General features: G+C 34.9%; 1 protein-coding gene across 1 annotated transcript in view; it reads left to right on the top strand.

Moving 5' to 3' along the window:
- Nucleotides 1–13,991: 13,991 nt before the first annotated feature.
- LOC127946703 (carbohydrate sulfotransferase 8) overlaps nt 13,992–22,816 on the top strand; it is a 91,381-nt gene continuing 82,556 nt past the window's right edge. The window contains exon 1 of the mRNA XM_052543419.1: nt 13,992–14,277. The gene's annotated coding sequence lies outside the window, so the exon portion shown is untranslated. The remainder of the gene's footprint in view (nt 14,278–22,816) is intronic.

Below are 22,816 nucleotides of genomic sequence, written 5' to 3'. Positions count from 1 at the left end.
TGAGGACGAATCTAATGATAATCACCTTTAAAAAAAAATTAGAAAAATCTTAGAAATTGGCTACCTCCGAAATGGCCTTTCCGAGTATGTACTTCTTTTGACAGTAGATAGTATGAATGCAATTGTACTTCATCCTTGATTTTGTCATTGTCTTCAACTAAGTCTTTTTGTATTTAGTAGTGAATACATAAGAAAAAGTGGGTAAGTGACATTATTTTGAAAAGTTTCTTATTATTTTTGTTATTGTTTTCAGAATGTTCTGTTTACACACTGTAAAATATATTATAGATTTAAGTTATTCTTGATTTTTTTTCTGAACATTTTTATTAAAACAATTAAATATGAATTATCATTTTTTTCAGTAAAATAGTGAAAAATAAGTTTAAACATGTTTTCTTCCGTCTTGATCAATTTTAAAGTAAATGCTATATATATATATATATATATATATATATATATATATATATATATATATATATATATATATATATATATATTATATATATATAATTATATTATTATTATTATTATTATTATATTTATTTTCTGTATCTTCAACTGATGTGTTGCAGAAAGTACATTCATCACATAGAGTATGGCTATGTCAATGAATAATTTAGTATGTTCTTTCTTTTCCTTTTCTTTTTTTAAGTAATAACGTAAAAAGGTAATGTTCAGATGATGTGCCATGGTATATTTGAGGTTAAAGCCATATTTATCTGCATGGAGAATTGGATCCAACATTAAAGGAGTTCCTTATAGAATTATTGAAATTATTATCATAAAATAACTATTTTTTACAAATTGATGATTTGTTACCTACTAGCATTAGTTGTGTCACTTTAATGCTATTGAACTCGCTACTTTTATATGTGAACATATAAAAAAAATAAAAGAAACTTGCACTAACTGATCTAAAAATAAATCAGTGCCATTGTTTTGTCTCAAGATGCACACCAGTTTTGCGCAATGTTTTTTTTTTTCTTCTATAAAGCACATTTATTAAATATACTTAAGTAGTTTTTTAGGGAAGTCGTGGCCTAATGGTTAGAGAGTCGGACTCCCCGGGCGCCGCAGCATAAATGGCTGCCCACTGCGGTGTGTGTGTGTGTGTGTGTGTGTGTGTGTGTGTTACATGTGTGTTATGGGTTAAATGCAGAGCACAAATTCTGAGTATGGGTCACCATACTTGGCTGAATGTCACGTCACTTTCAGTGTCGTAAACCCTGTCTGTGAATCTATGGCCTGGTGATATTTTGTTGAATTAGCTTAGTTGAATTATTACTACGTTAGTCTCTATTTCTCCAACTGTTTTTAAGTGTTTAAAGAGATTCATAAGCTGGTTGATTCAGAAAAGGACATACTGGTAATGGCTTACTCAGTGTTTTAATATCTTTCACCTTTAAGAACAAATTAAAAAGAGAATTATAATTATTAAACAGGTTGCCAAAGCAGTGATTTTGCGTTTGCGGCAGATAGCGTTAAATATTTGGAGCTGCGTGATTTATATTTCAAACAATTATTAGCAGCTCATTTCTGCCTTTTGTTGACATTTATTTTTGTCACAAAAAGGTATCAGCATACAAAGATGCATTGAAACTTTGTAAGCATCCCACAATGTAACATGAGGAAGTTGACACTGATGTAAGGTAATTTTTAGTATTTATTCTAAGTAACAACCTGCAGCTTTTATGGTCAACTTCTATTTTTGTAATTTTTTTTATCGAGTGTGAGCTGTTGTTGAACTTGCCTCCTGACAGAATCAGCCACGGAAACTTCCTACATCCTGAGGTCAGTGGGTCTGACAGTCTTGTGGATAAAGTTTGCAAACTTTCATGAATGAATGAATGAAAAAAATATAGAAATTACATTCTGGAACTCTAAAGAATTATTATTATTACATTCCCCCTACTATTTTATTATTTGATTTTTAGTTTATTAACTAATTTATGTTTTGAAGTAGCCTTCCACCAAATTCAAAAATGACATTCTGAACTTTGAAGTAGTTTTTTTAAACATTTAATTTTTGTAAAATCTTATTAATTATTTTGTTTTTAATTAGTATTCTATCACAATTCCAAAATTACTTATTTTAACCTTGAATAAGTAATTTTTAAACACTTAATTAAACTAATTTTTAAAATTATTTTCTGTTTTAAATAAGTGTTCTATCATAATTCTCAAGTTACATAAATGAACTTTGAATAAGTAATTTTTAAACACTTACACAAGTAATTAATTCAATTACTTGAACTTAAAATAATTATATTTAAACTACCTATTTTATTTTTATTTTACTTGATTTTTATTTTATTAACTCTCTAGTTTTTCTATTTACATTCAATTACACAGCTGAACTTTAAAGATTTTGTTTGTACTAATTTACTGTTTTATTTTCATTTTATTAATGTAATTGTTTTAACTAGTTTTCCATTGTAATTCCAAAATAATTTTTAAACTATTATATTGATTTATTTTCTTATATTAATTTAGTTAAAAAATTTTTTTTAATAAACTAGTTTTTAAACTAGTGTTCTAATTTAATTCCAAATGTAACTTTATTTTTATTTTTACACATTTTCCATTGTTATTCCAAAATTACATATTTTAACTTTAAAGAATTACATATTTATATATAAACTATTTTAATTTTTAACTAGTGTACTGTCACAATTCCAAAATAACATTCTTGAACTTTAAATAATAATAATAATAATAAAACACTTTTTATTTAAATGTAACTGAAAAACAGGCCATTGGATACACCTTTGCCCCTGAGCCAATCAAAGAGAGGCTGGAGAAATGAAATGCTACTTATATTATAATTCCTCCATTTCAAAGCACTGCATTAATATTTTTACTAATACATGTTTGAAACACCTTGGACTGTTTAAATTAAACTGATTTTAATATTTATAATAAATTATTTGTTTTTGAATATTTATATTGTTTATGAATATTGGACATTAATACAACAATATTAAATATAAGTTTATTAATTATACAACTAGTGTGAAGTGTATTACATTTAATATTTTTCAGCATCAACTGTTGTACTTATTAATAAATACTAAGTAATAAATACTAGTAATATAAACACATAATTATCCTTGCATATTTTACAATGTCAAAATATTGATTAAATAAGCACAGCAAGTGATCCGTGAAAATAATGGATTCTGTCGGAATGAGCGGTTTTGTACTTTAAACAACCGAAAGGTTTTACCACTAGAGGGCAGCAGTTCATTTTAAATGGTCCTATACTAGTTTAACTGCAAAGAAAGGGAAGTTTACATGACGTTTCTCTCATGGATAACCTTTCACTGTCTTGTTGAATGCTTGATTAGGTCTCTAATGACTCTTGTTGTCAAGCTATATATCTTTTTTCCTATAAGCTCAGAGATCTCCTGTTCACTCTGGCGCCAGACATGAAATGTCTAGGAGAACTTAGCATGCAGTTAAGCTCTTAAGACCACAGTAGCTAATGGCTGTGAACGCACTCTGAGAAGTCCTAAGAAACAGAGCCATGAATCCTCTAAACCTGTTCTCCGACAGAGTGGTTTAGTCTTTGGTGTCACATCATGCTTTTGAGGAGAATCTATAGTGTTGAAGACAGAATGGACCCCATTGCGCCCGGTTGGGCACCTCAGATATAACACCTCAATTGATTTCTCCCCAGGTTTCCTTTAGGGGCTCTAAATCTGTAATAACATTTTTTTTGTGTGTTTCATACTGGGTAAAATCAATGTCAAAATGCTTTTTCAGGTCTTTCTTTAGCTAGTGTCACATTACAGAAGAGAACGTGGCTAGTTGTCACACATTTTACTTCTGTAAACAATTGCTCAAAAGTTTGGTGTCATTTATATATATATTTAAGAGACTTTTTTTTTTTTTATCATAATGCCCATAAACTTTTGAATGGTAGTCTATTAAACATTTCCACTGTTATTGCCCACAGCCAGGTTTGTGCTGTTTTTGTGACTGTATCTGTTTGTGTGAGAGTGGACCTCCTATTGTACATTTTAGCATTTTGCCCAGCGGATGTAAAGGGCAGAGGTCAACTCATTCAGTCAATACACAACACAACTCGTATTGTCAACTGCACAAAACGAGGTCACATATTCGATTTTTGTTGTTCAGCACATATGTCTGTTGTGAAAAACTTGTATTGGGTTTTAATCTCCTCAGATCAGTCCGAACAGCTCGAGGCGACATGTCATGCTTATTTAGTAGCTTCTGATTAATGCAATATGTTATTGTCCATAACAATAAGATGTATGACATTGTTAATGACCTATTGACTTAACAGTGTTTATTTCCTCCCTTTTCGATCGTAGCTTGCTTTGTTGCTCATTTTTGATGTTTGTGGTGGAGTTTGGCTGTTATTTTATTGGCTTATTCTTTTTTGGAATAAAAGCAATAGCTTTGAATTAATTGCAAAACCTCTGAGAGTTGTGGTATCAAATTGTTCGATGCGATAATTTCCTTTCTTGGCAAAACCAGCCACATGACACTGGGAACTGCCCAGTGAGATACTCCACAGAGGCGTATCTTCTTCACAAGGCCTCTGTTATGCTGCTTCTGTTTGTAAAGCATATTTGACAAGCTGGTAATGATGCCAGACACATACAAACTACAAAGCTTGTCTTGCTAATGTCACCTCAACTATGCCCAGATGCATTTGCTCTGTTAGCAAGAGCTCTGACTCTGTCTGCAGAAGCAAAGAGGTTGTTTTTTATCGTTTGAAAGCAGCAGAGTGCTCGAGAATGAAATTATGAGAATGCTCTTGTGCACAGAGCTATCCGAGAGCTTGCTCTATGATTGTTTATTTATTTATTTCATTTTATGAATATCATGAGATTGTTGGTCTAATTTATCTTTTGTGCTTTAAAAAATTGCAGAAATACAGCAGGATCACCAAATCTGACATGGCAGCATACCACATTCCCAAAATCTGAAATCCCCTCTATTTCATAAAGAATGGCTATAATGTCAGTTGTAACCCAAATTTATACTAGTGATGTCTAATATCATTTGTTCCATACTCTAGAAAGCATTTTGATCTGATGTAAAAGTTGCAGATATACAGCAGGGTTATCAAATCTGACAAGACAGTGCAAGGTTACCGAAATCTATCACACAGAATTGGTTGGATATTACACAACATCCCACTATTAATTTCTAATCTCCTTTATTCTATACTCCAGAAAGCATTTTGGTCTGCTGTGAACAGTTGCAGATGTAGAGATGGGTCACCAAATCCAAAGTAAGTGCCGATCAGTTTATGATCGGTCGTTTGTTTTCATTTCACAATGTGGCATTAAAGAAGACTACTACACAAACTGTATGGTAGTTTGATTGGACAGCATATTATTCATCTAATTAGAACACCATACCATCTGTGTAATCGTAAATCACTTATTCTGCATTCAATGCACTGTTTTCCAGCTGGATTGGAAGATCATTATTAAAAAATTAGCTACATGTTGCAAGCTGCAACTTCACCCAAGCCGTTCTTTCACTTCAGAGTTGCCCAGGGTGATGATTTGTTTTGAAACAACCTTCCAAAATGAGCACCAAGCAGAGGTGTCTTGAGAACGCCTTGGCTGCCCTTTCAGGGTCCTTAAAGTCACTGTAGCATGTAATTGTGGCAGGAGTGCCAGCGAAAAGAGAATTGAATGGTAGAATGTATTGGTGGAAACTGGGTTTTCAACAGTAATAGATGCTCCTTAATAAGGCTGAGCAATTTCGTGCTCAATAACTATCCGGTTTTCACCCTGGAAGTTGACCTAGTGGTGTGAACATGCGAAAAATACTTGAATTACTGGCGGAAAAAAAGCTACTACAGAAACAGGGCTGTAATGATCTGATTGGCTCATCTGGATGATTGCTGTTACAATATAAATGTACCAAGAAATCTATATAAATTTGTGCGTGAAATTTTTGATGTGATCTGATGCTATATGACTCCATATAGGGAGTAGGGTGAATAACTTATTTATTGCTGCAATGATATACTGTGACTGTAGTGGACACGACATGTCATGCAGTATATCTTGTAATTTACATCAAAGTGGATGAAATATTCTTTTGAGACAGATCAGATTGAACAATTAATGTCAGTTTCTACATAAACTATTTTTGTACATTATATAATGCACTATGAAGGCACAATTAACAATAGTATATTATAAATTAAATATATATCTGATGCATTAACTATGTTAACATATAGAACATTTAGAACTTTACTGTGAAATATAATTACTGAATTTATTAAATAATATTACCTAAAAGCACTTTTTTTTTAAAGTTCCCTTGAAAATGTTTTTTTTGTTTTTGTTTTTGTTTTTTTGATCTCTTTAGTTATTTGCATTTCTTCCATGATATAATATATTTGAATACATTAGAACAGAAACAATCCTTTCTGTTGCCCAAAATAGATGATCTTCAAGCAGCAAAACCCTGGTGTGTACTAGGAATTCATTCTCTCTGTGGAAAACCGCTCACACCCGAGGCATCTTCATTACAGCTGGAGGTGAGCCTGAAAGGAGCTGCCTGTGTCATATTTACAGAGTTTGAGCTGTTTGCTTTCTCTGATAGACTCTGGAGCTCAAAGCGCCTTTTATGTGGGAGCAATTGTTACACACGAACTTGATAAAAAAAGAGAGAGAATAACAATGGACAGATCTATCTATCATTCTTTCGTTCCATCATTCTATCCATTCGTTCCATCATAAAATATATATAGATCTATCGATCCACCCATCTATACATCTATCCGTCTGTCTGATCTAAGAAATAGATTATACCGTACACACAGCTTCAATGGAGGGACTGAGAGCTCGCGGACTAAATCTAAAATATCTTAAACTGTGTTTCGAAGATAAATGGAGGTCTTACGGGTTTGGAACGACATGAGGGTGAGTTATTAATTACATAATTATGATTTTTGGGGGAACTATCCCTTTAAGGCTAAAATACACTACATGACATTTGCCCAAGTTACAATCTAAACTAGACGATGCTGGCTGCTGAAAGTCAGATCCAGTCTGCAGATCTGAGTTGACAGATTTCATAGAAAATCGTATGATGGTCACAGACAGTTTTTTTTCAACTTCAGACTGTGATTTCATCCAATCAGAGTTGTGCGGTGGTCCAGTGAGCCAGCAGAGGGCAGTAGTGTGAGCTGAGGCAAAGCTCAATGAACTGTCTCCACCCCAGTGTGCCTCTGAAGCTGCTTCCTCAGGGCGTTGTGGGCCAGGTGCCCTCACACTGACTAAAATCCTCAGAGGACATATTTTCTTTTTCACTCTCCAATAAATCACCATTAATATTGACTTTCTGTGGGCTGACTCACTTTCTTCATCTAAATTTAGAAGGCAGAGGCAGCCATCTAAATCCAGCTAGGGGACAGAAAATGCCATCCTTTGAGAAAGAACTATTCATTTTGGCTTTTGTGTTATAAATAAGTCTGTCTGAAGCACCTGGTGGAAGTTTTATCTTGTTTAAGAAGTTTAGCGTTCTGACAGGTCTCCTGTGAGGGTCGGATTCGTGTCTAGGATTCATGTCTCGCCCTCTGAAATCAGCAGGGCAGATGCAATAACAAAGTGTGCTTTCCAAAAATAGCCAACTCCCCTGAGTCTTATTAGTTTTGGTTAATCTGATTAAACCCAATTGAAATACATATATATACATAAAAGATACAAAAGATACATATTCGAAACATGTTTTATTTTACAAACTTAACAGCATGAGTCACTTTTTTTGTTTGTGCACTGCATTTCAGGCTTGAGGTTTGCACATGCAATCATACAGGCGGGGCTATAGGTGACATCATTGTCTCTTTTATCCACAAACCTCACCCCTGACTGAACTGCTATTTGATCTCCTGGTAAGAGCTCCATTAGTGAACTTAAAGAATCTAGCACTGCACATGAACTAATTATGTATTGGTTGGAGATCCATACAAGAATGAGTGCAGCAAATGCTGAGTCCAGGCAACTCAGTCATCGATAGATATGCCACCCTAAAACTAGACAGAAACATAATATTAATATTGACATCATAAATCAGAGCGGATGTCAAAAGCTATTCATCTGAAACATCAGTGAGGACTTTTTATTAATTGTGTTGAAGTGAGTATGAAATGCAACTAATTTTACTTTCTATTATGCTGTATTTGCTAGCAACATAGTAGGTTGTAAATACCCATCAAAAAATAATGGGAAAACTTTTGCAAGGAATAACTTCTCCAAAAAACATTTAAATATATACCCCCCCCCCCCCCCACCACCTTTTATTTTTTTCTATCACATGTCCCTTTGAGGGTTCCGTACATACCAGAATGGAGCCGGTTGTGTTGTTAGCCGAATGTGAAAGTCAAAGAATTTGCATTGATGAATTGTGTGCAATAAGACAGGAACATGCATTGAAGTGATAGTTCATCCAACAATGAAAATACTGTCATAAGTAACTCTTCCGTTATGTCATTCCAGACCTTTTTGACTTTAACCTGCATGGTTAATCTCTGAAACACAAATTAAGCTTTTTAATGAAATCTAAGGTTTCTGTACCTCCTCCACTGAAAATCAGGGGCGGATTTAGACATTTTGGGGCCCAAGGCAAACACAGACATGGGGCCCTCTACATCTCTTGTTTCCCTCCTTTTGTCAATCCTTATTTAAAAAAAAAAGCCCTACTTGTTACTTCTCTTCAGCAGTCTTCACACAGCAATGATGTATAGACATCTGGAGTTGTATCTGTAAGAAAAAAAGAAGAAAAATAAAAAGGATAAATTCTATTCTTGCTCTGAACTGGGCCTCTCTGCACTATTAAGCAGCGTTCTTTGACAGTGAGATGTTTTGGCCAGAGTAGTTGGTCATCTTCAAGTTCAAGTGTAACACATTTGTCAGAATAGCTGTGTTTCCACTACCGAGCTAAGACCGGCGTGCTAGTGCGTGCCAGGGCCAGTCGCGTTTCCACTGTCACTTCCGGGGCTTGATCGTGCCTCGCAGGGCCGTCGCCAGAACAAACCAAATGGGGGGGCATTTAATTTTCATAGGGGGGCACACTTCTTTTTATGATCTGAGATGGACCATAACATAAACCCATATTAGGCTATAACTAAAATAGACCACAATAGTCTTGTTTTGTTCAATTATTCAAATAAAATACTTCACCGTTTGATCTCAACGTCTCTGTTTATTGTCTCTTAACATTTCCAAAACCGCCAAAAATTTATTCTGAGATCGCATGCAACGCGCAGCTCAGCTGCTCAAAGGAATTGCGTATAAACAATACAATACTGTATGCTTAACTAAATGAATTGCATGATTTATATATACATATACTTACACACAAACTGCATATTGTAATTTGAATTAATAAAACTTCTAACACAAAAATAACGTGAAAGGTCTGCTGCTGGAGACTTGCCATTGGCTGTTGTATTTGAATAATTAATGAGGTAGGTCTTTGCAAGGTTTGGGTGCTGTTTTGGGATGTTTTAACAGTCATTTATGAATATAATTATATTTAAAATTATGTTCTGTGTAATAATGCGTTGAATAATGAATCGTCTGAATCATTTCTGAAGGTAATGTGTTATGCATTTCTAGTGTTACCGTTGTAGTGATTACTGTTTCTGTGAGCCAAGTTCTGCTGAAAGAACGTTATTAGTGCCAATGATCCTAATCAATAACAATCAATATCAAACGTCTAACTGTGCGTTCACACCGGCGGCGTCGGGAGCGTCAAATATCGCCCTTGCCGTTCTGCTCACGATGCTGTAGAAAGATTCGTGAGCGCTCAGATGCTCTCACCGTAGACCGAATGCTTATCAAACAGGGACACATCATAGATTACTGCAAACGCGAAACAGCAATAATCAACATGTCCTCTATTTTGCTTTGGAACTAATGTGATCGGAGCTGCGTCCTCTGGAATCCTCTTAAGCGGTTGACTTCTACGTTCCGATTGGTTGCTGCCCAACCGCGTCATAGCTCATTACCATAAAGTTGCCTTGATTTAAACTCTGCTCGACGCTCTCAAAGGCCAAGTCGCGCCGCGCTGCTCCTCGACGCTGGTTTACATTGAAAATGAATGACTTCCGGCCACTTTGACGCTCTCGACGCCGGCGGTGTGAATACACAGTAATGCAAGTTTGGTTAATTGTTCTGTGCGTTACGTTTAGGGGGGGCACAAAGAGTCATTTGGGGGGGCACTGCCCCCCGATGCCCCCCCTTGACGACGGGCCTGGTGCCTCGCCGGGGCTTCCTCGGGGCCAACGGCCAGGGTTTTTTGGCCCGACGAAAACCTTGGGCCAAAGCGGGCCAGCTGGGGCTAGAGGAGGAGTTATGAACAAAGGCGGAGTTTCTCCGTGTCTAGAGAGCGTCAGCGCGGATAATTTCAGAAAGATAACAGCTTTAACAGCAGCATTAACGATGTTTTAAAATAAGTTGAGCTCAAAACTCACTCTTAGTTCGCAGCAAGTGTTTGCTTGATCCGATGTGGATTATAATCACTAAACAAGGCAGAAATATTTATAAGCGATATAAAAGACTATGCACGCTAAACATTAACGTTACACAGTAAGCATGTTAAATATGACCGCTTGGAGAAATCAGACGTCAGCTTCTTATTCTCTATCACAATTGTGTATTTATTAAGTAACATTTTATCTGTCGTCTCGTTTCAAGAGTTTAGCTCCACGTTGCATATCATCAAAATATAATAATTGTTCGGGAGCTTTTATAAAAATAGCGAGTCTGCGCCGAGGATCATTTCAGAAAGATAACAGCTTTAACACCAGCATTAAACACTTTTTTTTTTAAATAAGTTGAGCTCAAAACTCTCTTTCAGTCAGCAGTGAGTGTTTGAAATAACTTGATCCAATGTGGATAATCACCATACAAGGCAGAAATATTTATAAGCTATGAAAAAGATATGCACGCTAAACATATTACCATAGTAAACATGGTAAAATATGACCGCTTGAAGAAATCAGACGTCAGCTTCTTATTCTCTATCACAATCGTGTATTAAGTAACTTATATTATCTGTCACAAGCCTCGTCTCGAGAGTTTATCTCACGTTGCCTATCATAAAAGAATATAGCCTAATAATGTTTTTTGTTCGGGAGCTTTTATAAAAATAGAGATATTATCATTCATTCTAAATGTGACGGCTATACTGTGGCTAATAAACAGAAACAGACTCGACTGAATAAGCAGGCTATTTTCATAAGCGTTAAAAATAAATAAATAAAATAGAAATAAGTGTATTTATGTGTGATTAATTTTGAGTCCTGATAAATTAAATCAATTCTATAGTTAAAACATCGATGATTTTGAATTTGAATATATAACAAAGCATGCAAACAAACGGCCTCTTTTAAGCCCTGGCTCGCACTGGGCCGACAGTGGAAATGCGGCTAGTGACTGCTAGTACTCATTACTCATCAATTTTGCTAAAAACTTTTTGCTTTCCTCCGGTTTCTTCCTTTCTTCAGCACCGCTTTGGTAGCTTCGCTTCATTTTTACTGTCAACACTCTCTCTCTGTACACAATGTCTATCACTGTCAATCACTTCTTCTTCGTCAGTTTTTTTGGCGCATTACAGCCTTGTCACTTTCGCAGATGCGCAGTAAGTGAAATAATGGAGTAGTCCAATGTAGTGAGGTGGGGGGGGGGGCCTCCTGTCTGCGACACTAACGATTTGATGCCATTTTTCGCAAATGGAGTTTTAGAAATATATATTTTGCACAAAGTAAAAAGAATAAAAATCTTTAAGCAAGTTAATGGGGCATTTTGGGGGCCCCTAGGTAGCTCGGGGCCCAAGGCAATTGCCGACCTTTGCCTAATGGTAAAGTCCGCCCCTGCTGAAAATCCAAGCAACCAAACCTTACAAGATCCATCAGGGCATAAAAGCATTGTAAAATGAATAATGAAAAATTATATATGTTGAACAGATTTAATTTAGTCTTTTTTTCTTTTTTTTTTTTTTTTACATTTAAACAATGATTGAGACACATATTTAGACCACATCACATATGGTAAACATGGAAGCTCAATAAAGCAATCTTAATATACAGTATATAGATACATTTTGCAACACCTCTGTGATATTTTCTGGGATCTTCTAAATTGTGATTACCTGGACTTTGAAACCTCTTAATTTTCACTGAAAATGTGTTAATTGGCTTTACGAAGATAAGCCTAAGGTTTTTGTGTTGGAATGACATGAAGGAGAGTAAATGATGCTAAACCCCTTCAAGGAAGTAAGAGTCTGCTTTGAATTGACATTGAATTAAAATGGAAATGTGTTGTATTGTAGGTTTTACTCTAAATTCAAGTAAAACACAATTAGATGGTCAAACCTGCTGAGATTTCATCTTGGACAGCTACGTCATGCGTGCAAGTAATAGACCTTGAAGAGAAAGTCCCATATTGCCTTTCATTTTGGACTAGAGAGGAGATGTGGGGATTGAGAAACAAGAAGACCTGAATCATAGATCAATATTATTTTGTCTATTTCTGCAGTGAATAAAAAACGATTGGTTAACTTGTGGGCAGCGAGGTGAAATGTATTGCTGTAAGGAAAAGCGAACAGTACCTCATGGTGACAGTGAAGAAATGAAATGATGTAAACTGACAGTAATTTATAAAGCAATCAATACATGCCTTCAGGATAGAGTAGCACAACAGCCTCCGGTACATCATTTAATCCATTTGGAAGTAGAAGTCTATTGTTTTGGAGTTGCTGAAGTCGATAGACAAAATAGTGCCATAAATAACATTAGATCGACAAGAGAAAGGTTAATCAGTGTGGTGTTCTAGACTTAAATAAATTGTTCATGCAACCAAGAACCACTGTTGAATGGGTTTGCTATTCTCATACCATAGTAAAATAGGGCAGTGCTTAACAATGATATCATTCTCAGTTTTATAAATTCACAATGTTCCTTTAATCTCTGTCAGTCCCCAGATTCTGAATTTATTTATGGAATGTATTTATTTATAGACTCCTGTCCAGGGACACCCAGTAAACAAGCATATAAGAGTGCAATTGGATGACATAACAGTTTTATTTTAATATCACTGAGACATATTTTATTTTAATATTTTCTGTTTTCGTTCAAATTTGAAAGGTTTAGTAATTTTGTTGGGTTTTTGTAATTTTATTTGATTTATCTTTATAAATATGTCTATATAGTTTTTTATGAATTCTTATTTATTTACGAATTTTATTTTTTTATGGCAGGATATAGGCAATACATTATAATATATTAATAAATTTAATATTTGTATAATTATAATTATATTTGAATCTATTTAAGATGACATGTTATACTCATATTGTATGGGTCATGTGATACCATTTGAGCTAAAAATAAATTCTAAATAATTTTAATATAAATTAAATGCAAACTGACCATATACTCTTGTCAAGCTCAGGCCTTTAACGTATTCATTTATTTGTATTATTATGAATTGCTAAAAATATGAAATAACATTATTAATGTGATTAATAAGACTTGATTATATGATAACTTTATTATGTACAGAATGGCAAGAAAACAACATTCCTAAATAAATAAATGAAAAACATTTAGATTAGAGAAACTGAAGAAACATTGCATTTTTCATTTTAGACGTGTGCATGGCAAAATACTTAAACTTCCATACTTATAAATTGTGAGTTTAATATTTTATCCAGTTCATAAAAACATGCATAATGGAGAAATGAAAGCATACAGCGTTGTATCTAACGCGTTTCATTTATATTAATGATATTAATGAAACTTATTATGACATGTTATTGAGACATATATGATGACCTCACTAAATTAGAGCCATCCTGCCTATATGTGACAGTTCACCTAAAATGAATTAGATCGTCTGATACAAAACGTGCCAAACTTGAGCCTCGTCAGACTTTGATGGGTTCTTACAGGAGCTGTTGCTTGGCAATATTAGCTGCATCATCGGTGTCCCTAGAGAGCGCGCGAGAATAGAAGCACGGGATGAGCGCACGCCCAAAACAGAGAACACACACGAGCGCGCGCGACCGTTCATTTCTCACCAAACATTGCTGCCAGTCGCTTTAAAGTTACTCTCTGGTCGCAGATAGGCATTTTATAGCAGGCTACGTTTGATTTACGTGCCATGCTTCAGCTACTAACTCGGTTGTTAGATTTCACCCGTTGAATCCCGCCAGCCCAAACGAAGTGGAGCGCCTACAGCGGCACATTCAAGCCTTATGAAGATTGTTGAGGTAAGTGTTGCGTGTGCTAACGGTTTTTAGTGCTCATTCGGTTTCGTACTACAGGAATGAGTAGAAATAGATCCTCCAGGCGACAAATTTGAGCTTCAGAGAGGTCAGAAAGTACAAATGTCCGAGTCTGGACTGCGGTGCTGGGGAGGAGTGAGGAGAAAGAAATTGTGTGAAGAAGTGGAAACGCTGTCAGTATCGGGAGTTTGGTTGGCAGTTACTTCCTTTGTTTTACTGTAGGGCAATGATATTGTTTAATTCGATGTGTTGTTCAAGTGGAAATGATGAATGTCACGTTAATGAGTTGAACAAGCCGGTTTTCTAAGCATCTGATGGACTGAAGTCTGACTCGGCCCGTTCTTCTAACCGTTCGAGCAAATCAGCGTTTTAAAATGATGCTTGTGTGTTTATTTTCAACTGGTTTAAAGAGATAGTTTGCCTAAATATTGAATTTCTGTCACGGTTAAAACTGTGCATGACTTCCTTCTGTTGAATAGGAACTTAAAAAAGAAAAGAAAAAAGGAATCGGTAATTCACCATCTTTTCCACCCTAAAGTGAAATTGAATGGTCTGCAAGGAAAATCACTGAGAGTTACCGAGTTGTCGTTTTTGGGTGTACTGTCCCTTTAAGATAATTTATTTCTTATTCCAACATAAATTTAAATTCACAGTTTTTTGTTTGTTTGTTTGCTTGTTTTTTTAAAGAGCTTAATTTCTTTATTGCTGTCACACAAACAAGTGCCATGTGTGCTGTTCTGTCTGTTTAACAGATGCCACATCCATCACTGTGATGTTCATGATATAATTCAAACCTTTTCAGAGGTGTGCTTCACTGTCTCATACAGATGGCTTTTAAGGCAGAAAGAGACATTCTCCTTTTTCATTCCGTGTAGAAGTCTGAGTCTGAAAGGGAAGATTTAAGAGATCTTCACTCTGATTCCTTTGAATTATTTCTCTGCAGGCTGCAAATAGGATGGTGACATGCCCTCACCCGCTTCTTGTTAAGAAATAGATGTGTTCAGAGAACAAGACCTTCTAGCACATGTTCTGTGCGTTTTTCCAAATAATAATGATATATAACAGAGCAGATAATATCAAAACAGATATTTGACAGTCTCTTTGTATCCTGTCCTGAAAACCTTTCAAAAATAATTTTATTTTTAGAGGATATAGAAGCAGAAATGTGAAGCTTATACAGTGTAAGAATTCTTTTTTGTAAACAAAACGTTTGAGTACATTTTACAAGAAGTAAAATAGTAGTTTTATAAAACACTTAAATTAACTCTTCTGCTAAAAACGTATGCAGTATTTGAGCTGTAAATTTGTTTCAATAATGTATTCTTATAGTCGTTATAGGGCAACAATGTTATTTCATGGTAAAGTCTTAAAATTTGATATGGCTTTACACTAAAATCATGTTAGCAAATTTTTTATTTTATATCCAATGTCTAAACTATTGAAATGGTGAGTACTTTGGCTCCACGCATTCACTTAAATTGCTGTAGATTAAGTTTAACTTGTACTGAACCCAAATATTCCTTTAAAGTCTCTTTATATGGCACATCTACCATGTCTCTTTTAAAAATTTAAAAAGAAGTTTAAGTTTAATCTTTAATCTGGTTCATCAAATATTCACCCAGCAAGTGAATAATGAATGTCAGAGATCTTCTTTTCCATCACAATTGAATTTATTTGATTGGCTGCACAACATTTGGTCATCATTTGACCACTTTGTGTAGTAACAGTTTCTTCTGTATTTCACCCTGGTCTGCACAGAGGGTTATTTTTACTTTCACTGCCATAGAAATGGCCTATATTATAGCCTCCTGAATTCTGTGGAAATATTACTTGTGGGACAACTCATGCATTTTTTAGCATTATACTAATGGATGTTTGCTGTTTGTGGAGGCCGGAGAGAGTCGTAACATTTTAAAACCACCACTTAAGAAACAGAAATCACTTTGGTTTCTGTTTTGGCGGTTTGGCTGCGTTTAAGATGAAGGGATCTCAGTTGTTCTCCATCATACACAGTAAATATGTTTGTGATGCATGCGTTTTGAATTGGCACTCTCTTTTGTTGCTTAGTTTTTTACATGTAGACCAGTGCTTGAAATGTGGGCCGATCACGCAGTATCTGCACTAAAGCTGTTTATCACCAGCAAAGTCACGGTACGATACGTATCACGATACAGAGGCCACGATACATATCATGATACAGGAATGCACTGAATTTCATTTTCCTGATCATTTTCCTGAATATGTATTTTCTATCCAATTTGATGTATAATTACATAATATTAGGCATATATTCTTATATATGGAATTTAATATTTATTTTTTCCAATATATTGCAATATATTGAAAGCGGCAATCATTTGTATATTTTACAATATATTATATAATATATGTATCATTAATATATTATTGAATGTATTCAAATATATAATATATTAGAAAATAAAAAGGGAAAATAATATATTACAATATATCACAATATATTTTAAGAAATATATTGGTAAATATATTTACCTTTCGTAAGGGCAGGCACAGCATATTAATCAGAATTATAATTTTTTTTTTTGAAAAATTGTTCAAGAAAAGTCTTAATTTTTGTTAATGTGTAACTAGATTATTAAAACCTCACAGGGCTCTATGGACTGGTGCAAGTTATTGACTTCTGTAGTACTACTACAGTAATTGAATGACTTTACAGGCATTTCTTTCTATGATGCATGTTGTGTTCAAAAGTAGACTAGTAACATAATACCAATTTATTTTCTTACAGCTCTATATTAATTACTGAGACAACAGTTCAGTCCTGCTTGACAGAGTATCAACATAATATTTTGTAATAGTTGCAGAGAATCCAAACTAGAATTACCACTCGAACACACAAACACACACACACACACATTCCCACACTAACGGAAGTCTTCAGTAGATCTTCAGCCACACACACCGCTCCCACACAATATTCCTCTGCGAGCCTCATGACAGAGTCTGCTGTCTGAATGTTGAGGACAAAATTGCATAGGCTGCAGCGTAGGTAGGGGCCCCACGTGTGCAGGGGCCCTAGATTGCCCAGACTATTTAGGGCCCGAGCACCGAGGTGCGAGGACCCTCTTGTATCTGCTTTGTTTTTTATTAGGGCTCAAGCCCGAAGGGGCGAAGAGCCCTATTGTTCCCCTAAGGATTATTCTTTTTCTTATTAGGGCTCAAGCCCGAAGGGGCGAAGAGCCCTATTGTTCCCCTAAGGATTATTCTTTTTCTTATTATTATTAGGGCTCAAGCCCGAAGGGGCGAAGAGCCCTATTGTTCTTCTAAGGATTATTCTTCTTCTTATTAGGGCTCAAGCCCAAAGGGCGAGAGGCCTATTGTTTTCCTTAGGATTATTTTTTATTATTAGGGCTCAAGCCTGGAGGGCGAGAGCCCTATTGTTTTCCTTAGGATTATTTTTAGGGCTCAAGCCTGGAGGGCGAGAGCCCTATTGTTTTCCTTAGGATTATTTGTTATTATTATTATTATTTATTCTTCTAATTTTTTTCCAAGGTTTCGGGGGCTTTTGGGGTCCTTAACATGCTTAAAAAGTCTTGAAAATTGGCACACACATTGGAACCTGTGGCCATTAGGGCCGGGCAGAGACTGATACACGGGCGTGGCACAGGGGCTCTACAGCGCCCCCTGGAATACTGAGGGCCATATATCATACATACTTGCACGTAGACACACGAAACTCGGTACACATGTAGATCTCATCAAACCAAACAACTTTCGTACTGCATGTCATAGGCTCCGCCCAACAGGAAGTTGGCTATTTTGGGTTTAGTAGTCATATTTTTCGTCAAAGTTGTGGGGGCTTTTGGGGTCCTTAACATACTCAAAAACTCTTGAAAATTTGCACACACTTTGGAATCTGTGGCCTGTAGGAGCCTGCAGAAGCTGGGACCCGGGCGTGGCACAGGGGCTCTACGGCGCCCCCTGGAACACAGTCAGAAATGTTGATGTATAGCTCACACATACTTGCACATATTCATATGAAACTCAGTACACATATAGATCTCAACGTGCCAAACAACTTTCGTATTGCATGTCATAGGCTCCGCCCATCAGGAAGTCAGCTATTTAGAGTTATGTAAAAAGCGCATGCTCTGGAATTTGAAATACTTGTCATAGGTTTTTTTCTCGATTGCCGCCAAACTCGGTCAACATGATCTCAAGACACTGGGGATGAAAAATTGCCAGGGGATTTTTGATATCTCGAACGGTTTGCTCGTGGCGAGGCGTTGAAATTATGGCGAGAAATGAGAAACAGGAAGTGTCTAATACCGTCCACATACATTTCCTGATTTTAATCAAACTTCATCAGATTATTCGTTGTATGATGTCGATCGCATATATGTGACTATTTGGAGTCAAAGTTATAGCGCCACCAACTGGCAGAAGGAAGTGTGTCATTTTCAAAATGCTTTGAATTCAGCATCTTATTATTACTCGATTTGCTTCAAACTTCATCAGAATAATGTTAAAACACAGCCGATATAAATCTGCAAGGGGGATATTGATATCTAAAAAATTGTTGGCGTGGCAACATGTCAAACTGGAATACTTCTCAGGTGATTTTGAGGCATATAACATGCTTAGAATTTCATCAAACTCAGAACACATATCAGTATTTATGATAACTAGACACTGGCAAAAGTTCATAAGAGGGCGTGGAAGAGGCACTCTATAGCGCCACCTTTTGTCAAAAGTGGGGGGGTTAGTTTTAGCTACAGACACCAAACTCGGTAAAAAAATTGTTCTTATCAAGACGGACAACTTTCTAATTCACAGTCATCAGCTACGATCAACAGGAAGTCAGCTATTTTGATTTGATTGTGGATTTTTTTTTACATTTAGTTGTGAATTAATGCATACTGCTCAGAGGAGAGTAACACTATACACACCAAACTTTGTCTACATGATGCCAAAACATTTTAAACAACTTAAATTGCCAATGGATTTTGGATAGCTTGAACGGTTTTGTCGTGGTGATTTTTTTTAATGACAGTAAAACTGGAATTATTAATTTTCCTGCATTTTTAAATTCCAAACACTTCAAAACCTTTTTTCATACAGACAAAAAGTCATTCTGAGTAAATATGGATAGTTTCACGACTTTACAACACTGTATGGATAATAGAAAATTAAAAAACTGTCAGACATCTCATATCACTCTGTCCCTCTGTTTGAGTATATGTGCTTCAGACTTCCATTGTCTGAGAGAAATTGCGCCCCTACAGGTGCAATTACCGGAGATTTAGTTTCTCTTTTAAATCGGTTAAAATACAAATAAATACTTGGATTTAATTCACACTGACAAGCTAAACCAACATATATGATTATTACCGGGTCAGGGCTCATTAATAATTGATGTGTGGTCAGTGATACGTGAGAAACACGAGAGATGAATCACCGCTCTGAGCAGGAGCATCTGGAATGATGAGCTCAGAAAAAACGAGTTTATTCTTGTTTTATAGCTATTAAAAATAAAGTATTGCAGCGATATCACACAATTCACCAATTAGAACACACCAAGAGCTAAATTCAGATGTTTTTGAACTGTTTGTGTGAAAATGAAATATTTGCAGCTGCCTATCTGAAATCACGCCTCCGATCAGCGCGTACAGTGTCGAGCTCAAAACAAACGAATTTATTCTTGTTTAAGAGCTTTTTTAAATAAAATATTACCACAAATGCACACAATAAACCCATTGTAACACTACAAGAGCTAAATGCAGGTGTTTGTGACCCGTTTAAGTGTGCAAGACTATTTGAAAGCGCGACTGGCACAATAACATATATCTCTCGAGCTGCAGGATTCTGCCTTTCGTCGTACGAACGAACACATAACGGACAAGATTATTTCAAAATAGCTTGCCGAATATAAACGAAAACAGCCACGTGAACATAAACCGTTGAGAAATATATCTGAAGTGGATCTACTGGATTTGAATATTGTGACCGCATATACCAGCTGCTTCTGTCTTCAATTTTAATCTATATAAAAAATGTAATTCATTCATTTTGGCTGCGTTTTTAATGTGTGTACGTATTTATTTATTTATTATTTTGCTCTAACAAGAATTAATCTATATTTAATTAAATCAATTACATTTTATTTTACATTTGATTTGTCCATTTCTGCATCTAAACGCCTAAAAACATAAAACATGCTCTATTATACTATTGTTAGCAATTTCTTTATCGTCCAATTTATCTGGTGTACACACTTTTATTTTCATAATAAACTTGTTTGTTAGATTATACACAGTTACAGTGGTCTATAATAAATATTAACAGGTTTTATTCAAGCTGTTTAGAATGATTGCAGTAGGCTAAAAAACATTGGAAAACAATAACTGTTGTACTTTTTTATATATTTTGTATAATTTCATAGTTTATGCATTATAGTTATAAAAACAAATAAATTTAGCCACTCACATAGAAATCTTAAGCCTTATCCTTTTCTTACAGTTTTAGGAATTTTTAAAAATCGTAAAAAACCTTTTAATAATAAATAATTTCAAACTCAAAAAGTAAATAGTCAGTTCATGCTTTATAAAGCCTTGTCCCAATATTAATAGTCAGTAGTAAGCAGTTTATAAATACAGCTATAAATAGCTTGTTTTTGGTTTATAAGCACATTTATTAAAAAGGAGAGTAAAGGATCAGTTATCTTCCTATGAAAAATAAAAAAATAAAAATAAACAAACAACAACACAGATTGATACAGAACTCAGAAATTCTATTGTGGATTTATGATAAAATCAGCCTGTAAATGAATTCATTCTCCTCCAAGAAGACATAAGTAGTTCACACCAAACTTTTTTTTTTAACATGAAGCCAATATACTGAAGATGTTAAATTGCGAATGGGTTTAGGATACCTTAAATGGTGTGGCCATAGCGATTTATTAAAGTAACATAAAAAAATACAATAGTTATTTTACTATATCTTTAAATTTTTTCATTCCAAACTCTTCATAATTTTTTATATACGTAGAAGTCATCATTTGAAGGAACCACAGTAAGTTTCAAAGCTTTATCATTTTCAAGAGCCAGCATAAAATTAAAACTATCATAACTTATAAATGAAGCTTGCAATTCTTAGTACCAATAATGGCCACCAGATGGAGCTATAGGATTACTTTTAAATAATTATTGTAGAAACAAGTATGATTTAAATCATTTATAGAAATCTTTCAAAGAAAAATAATATGAATTTTATGTATTTTACTGATAAAATGACCCTCACTTAATTAGAATAAGCGGAAGTATTGTGAACTGTATATTAAGAATAATTCTTTATAGGCTTTATGGACAGATACGTTTTGAGTGACTCTTGAAGGTTCAGCACAACATCCTCTTTTACCACTGTTTAAAGAATTTATCTTACAGAACAGATGCGAATGAATTTTGGATAGCTTGAATGGTTTTGTCGTGGTGATTTTTTGAAATAACAGTAAAAAAGTAACCAGTAAATGTCTTTTATTTTTTTAAAGTGCAGCTTCTAAACACTTCAAAAAAATTTACACATAGAAGACAAGTCATTCTGAGGAAATATGCATAGTTTCATGACTATACAACACTATATGGATGATAGAAAATTAAAAAACTATCATACATCTGATGTCACTCAGTCCCACTGTCACTGTGGGTAATGTGTGTGTGTGTGTGTGTGTGTGTGTGTGTTAAGTGAATTAGGTGTGAAACTATCAGGGAGCATTTAGTCTCCAGCGCCAACATTTTACAGAACTGCCACTTTCCTGGAGTCTCAGAATTACAATGTGTCAGGTTCTGAGAGATCTAAGATTCCAAAAAAAATTTTAATTAGAATACCATGAAGTATTGTGAAATACTATATATTAAGGCTTTATATATAGGCTTTATGAACAGATTGGAGTGACTCGTGAAGGACCAGCACCACCTCCTCTTGTCCGATGGTTTGAGGAATATATCTTCCAGAATCCGGGATTAAGATTTAGGAGCTCATTTTTATTCCACCTCCTTTCCTGAAAGTCTGTCTTGCAGAATTGACTAAAAATTAATCTTCACATTAATTCCTAATTATTTTGCAATTCTTTTTGTCAGTTCTTCTTGACCTGTTTTTTTCTTCTTCTTTTCTGACCTCATGACCCAGTCAGCATTTTTGTACAATGGTCAAGTCTTAACTTATCCATTTCTGTATTGCATTTGTGTTTGATATTTCTCATGGGTATTTCATAATTTTCGACTTTACAGTTTGAGTTAAAACTCTTTTTTAGCGCATTCCATCTGTAAAAGAAAACATGCCTAATAATTCTACACACATGAATATAAAGTGTTTTTCTCTTCCAGCTTTCCTGGACTATTGTATAGCACTCATAAATGATTAAATAAAAATAATGGTAGTTATTAAGATTGATATGGTTTGGAATTGGTAAAATGTTCTTGGAAAAAAATCACAATAAAACAATGTTTTAATGTTTAAGTTTGGAATATTAACTGACATGAATGAATGC

Source organism: Carassius gibelio, chromosome A25 (genome assembly GCF_023724105.1).
Source record: "Carassius gibelio isolate Cgi1373 ecotype wild population from Czech Republic chromosome A25, carGib1.2-hapl.c, whole genome shotgun sequence".
Lineage (NCBI taxonomy): Eukaryota > Metazoa > Chordata > Actinopteri > Cypriniformes > Cyprinidae > Carassius > Carassius gibelio.
The sequence above is the reverse complement of the archived record's forward strand: the minus strand, read 5'-3'. Positions and strand labels throughout refer to the sequence as shown.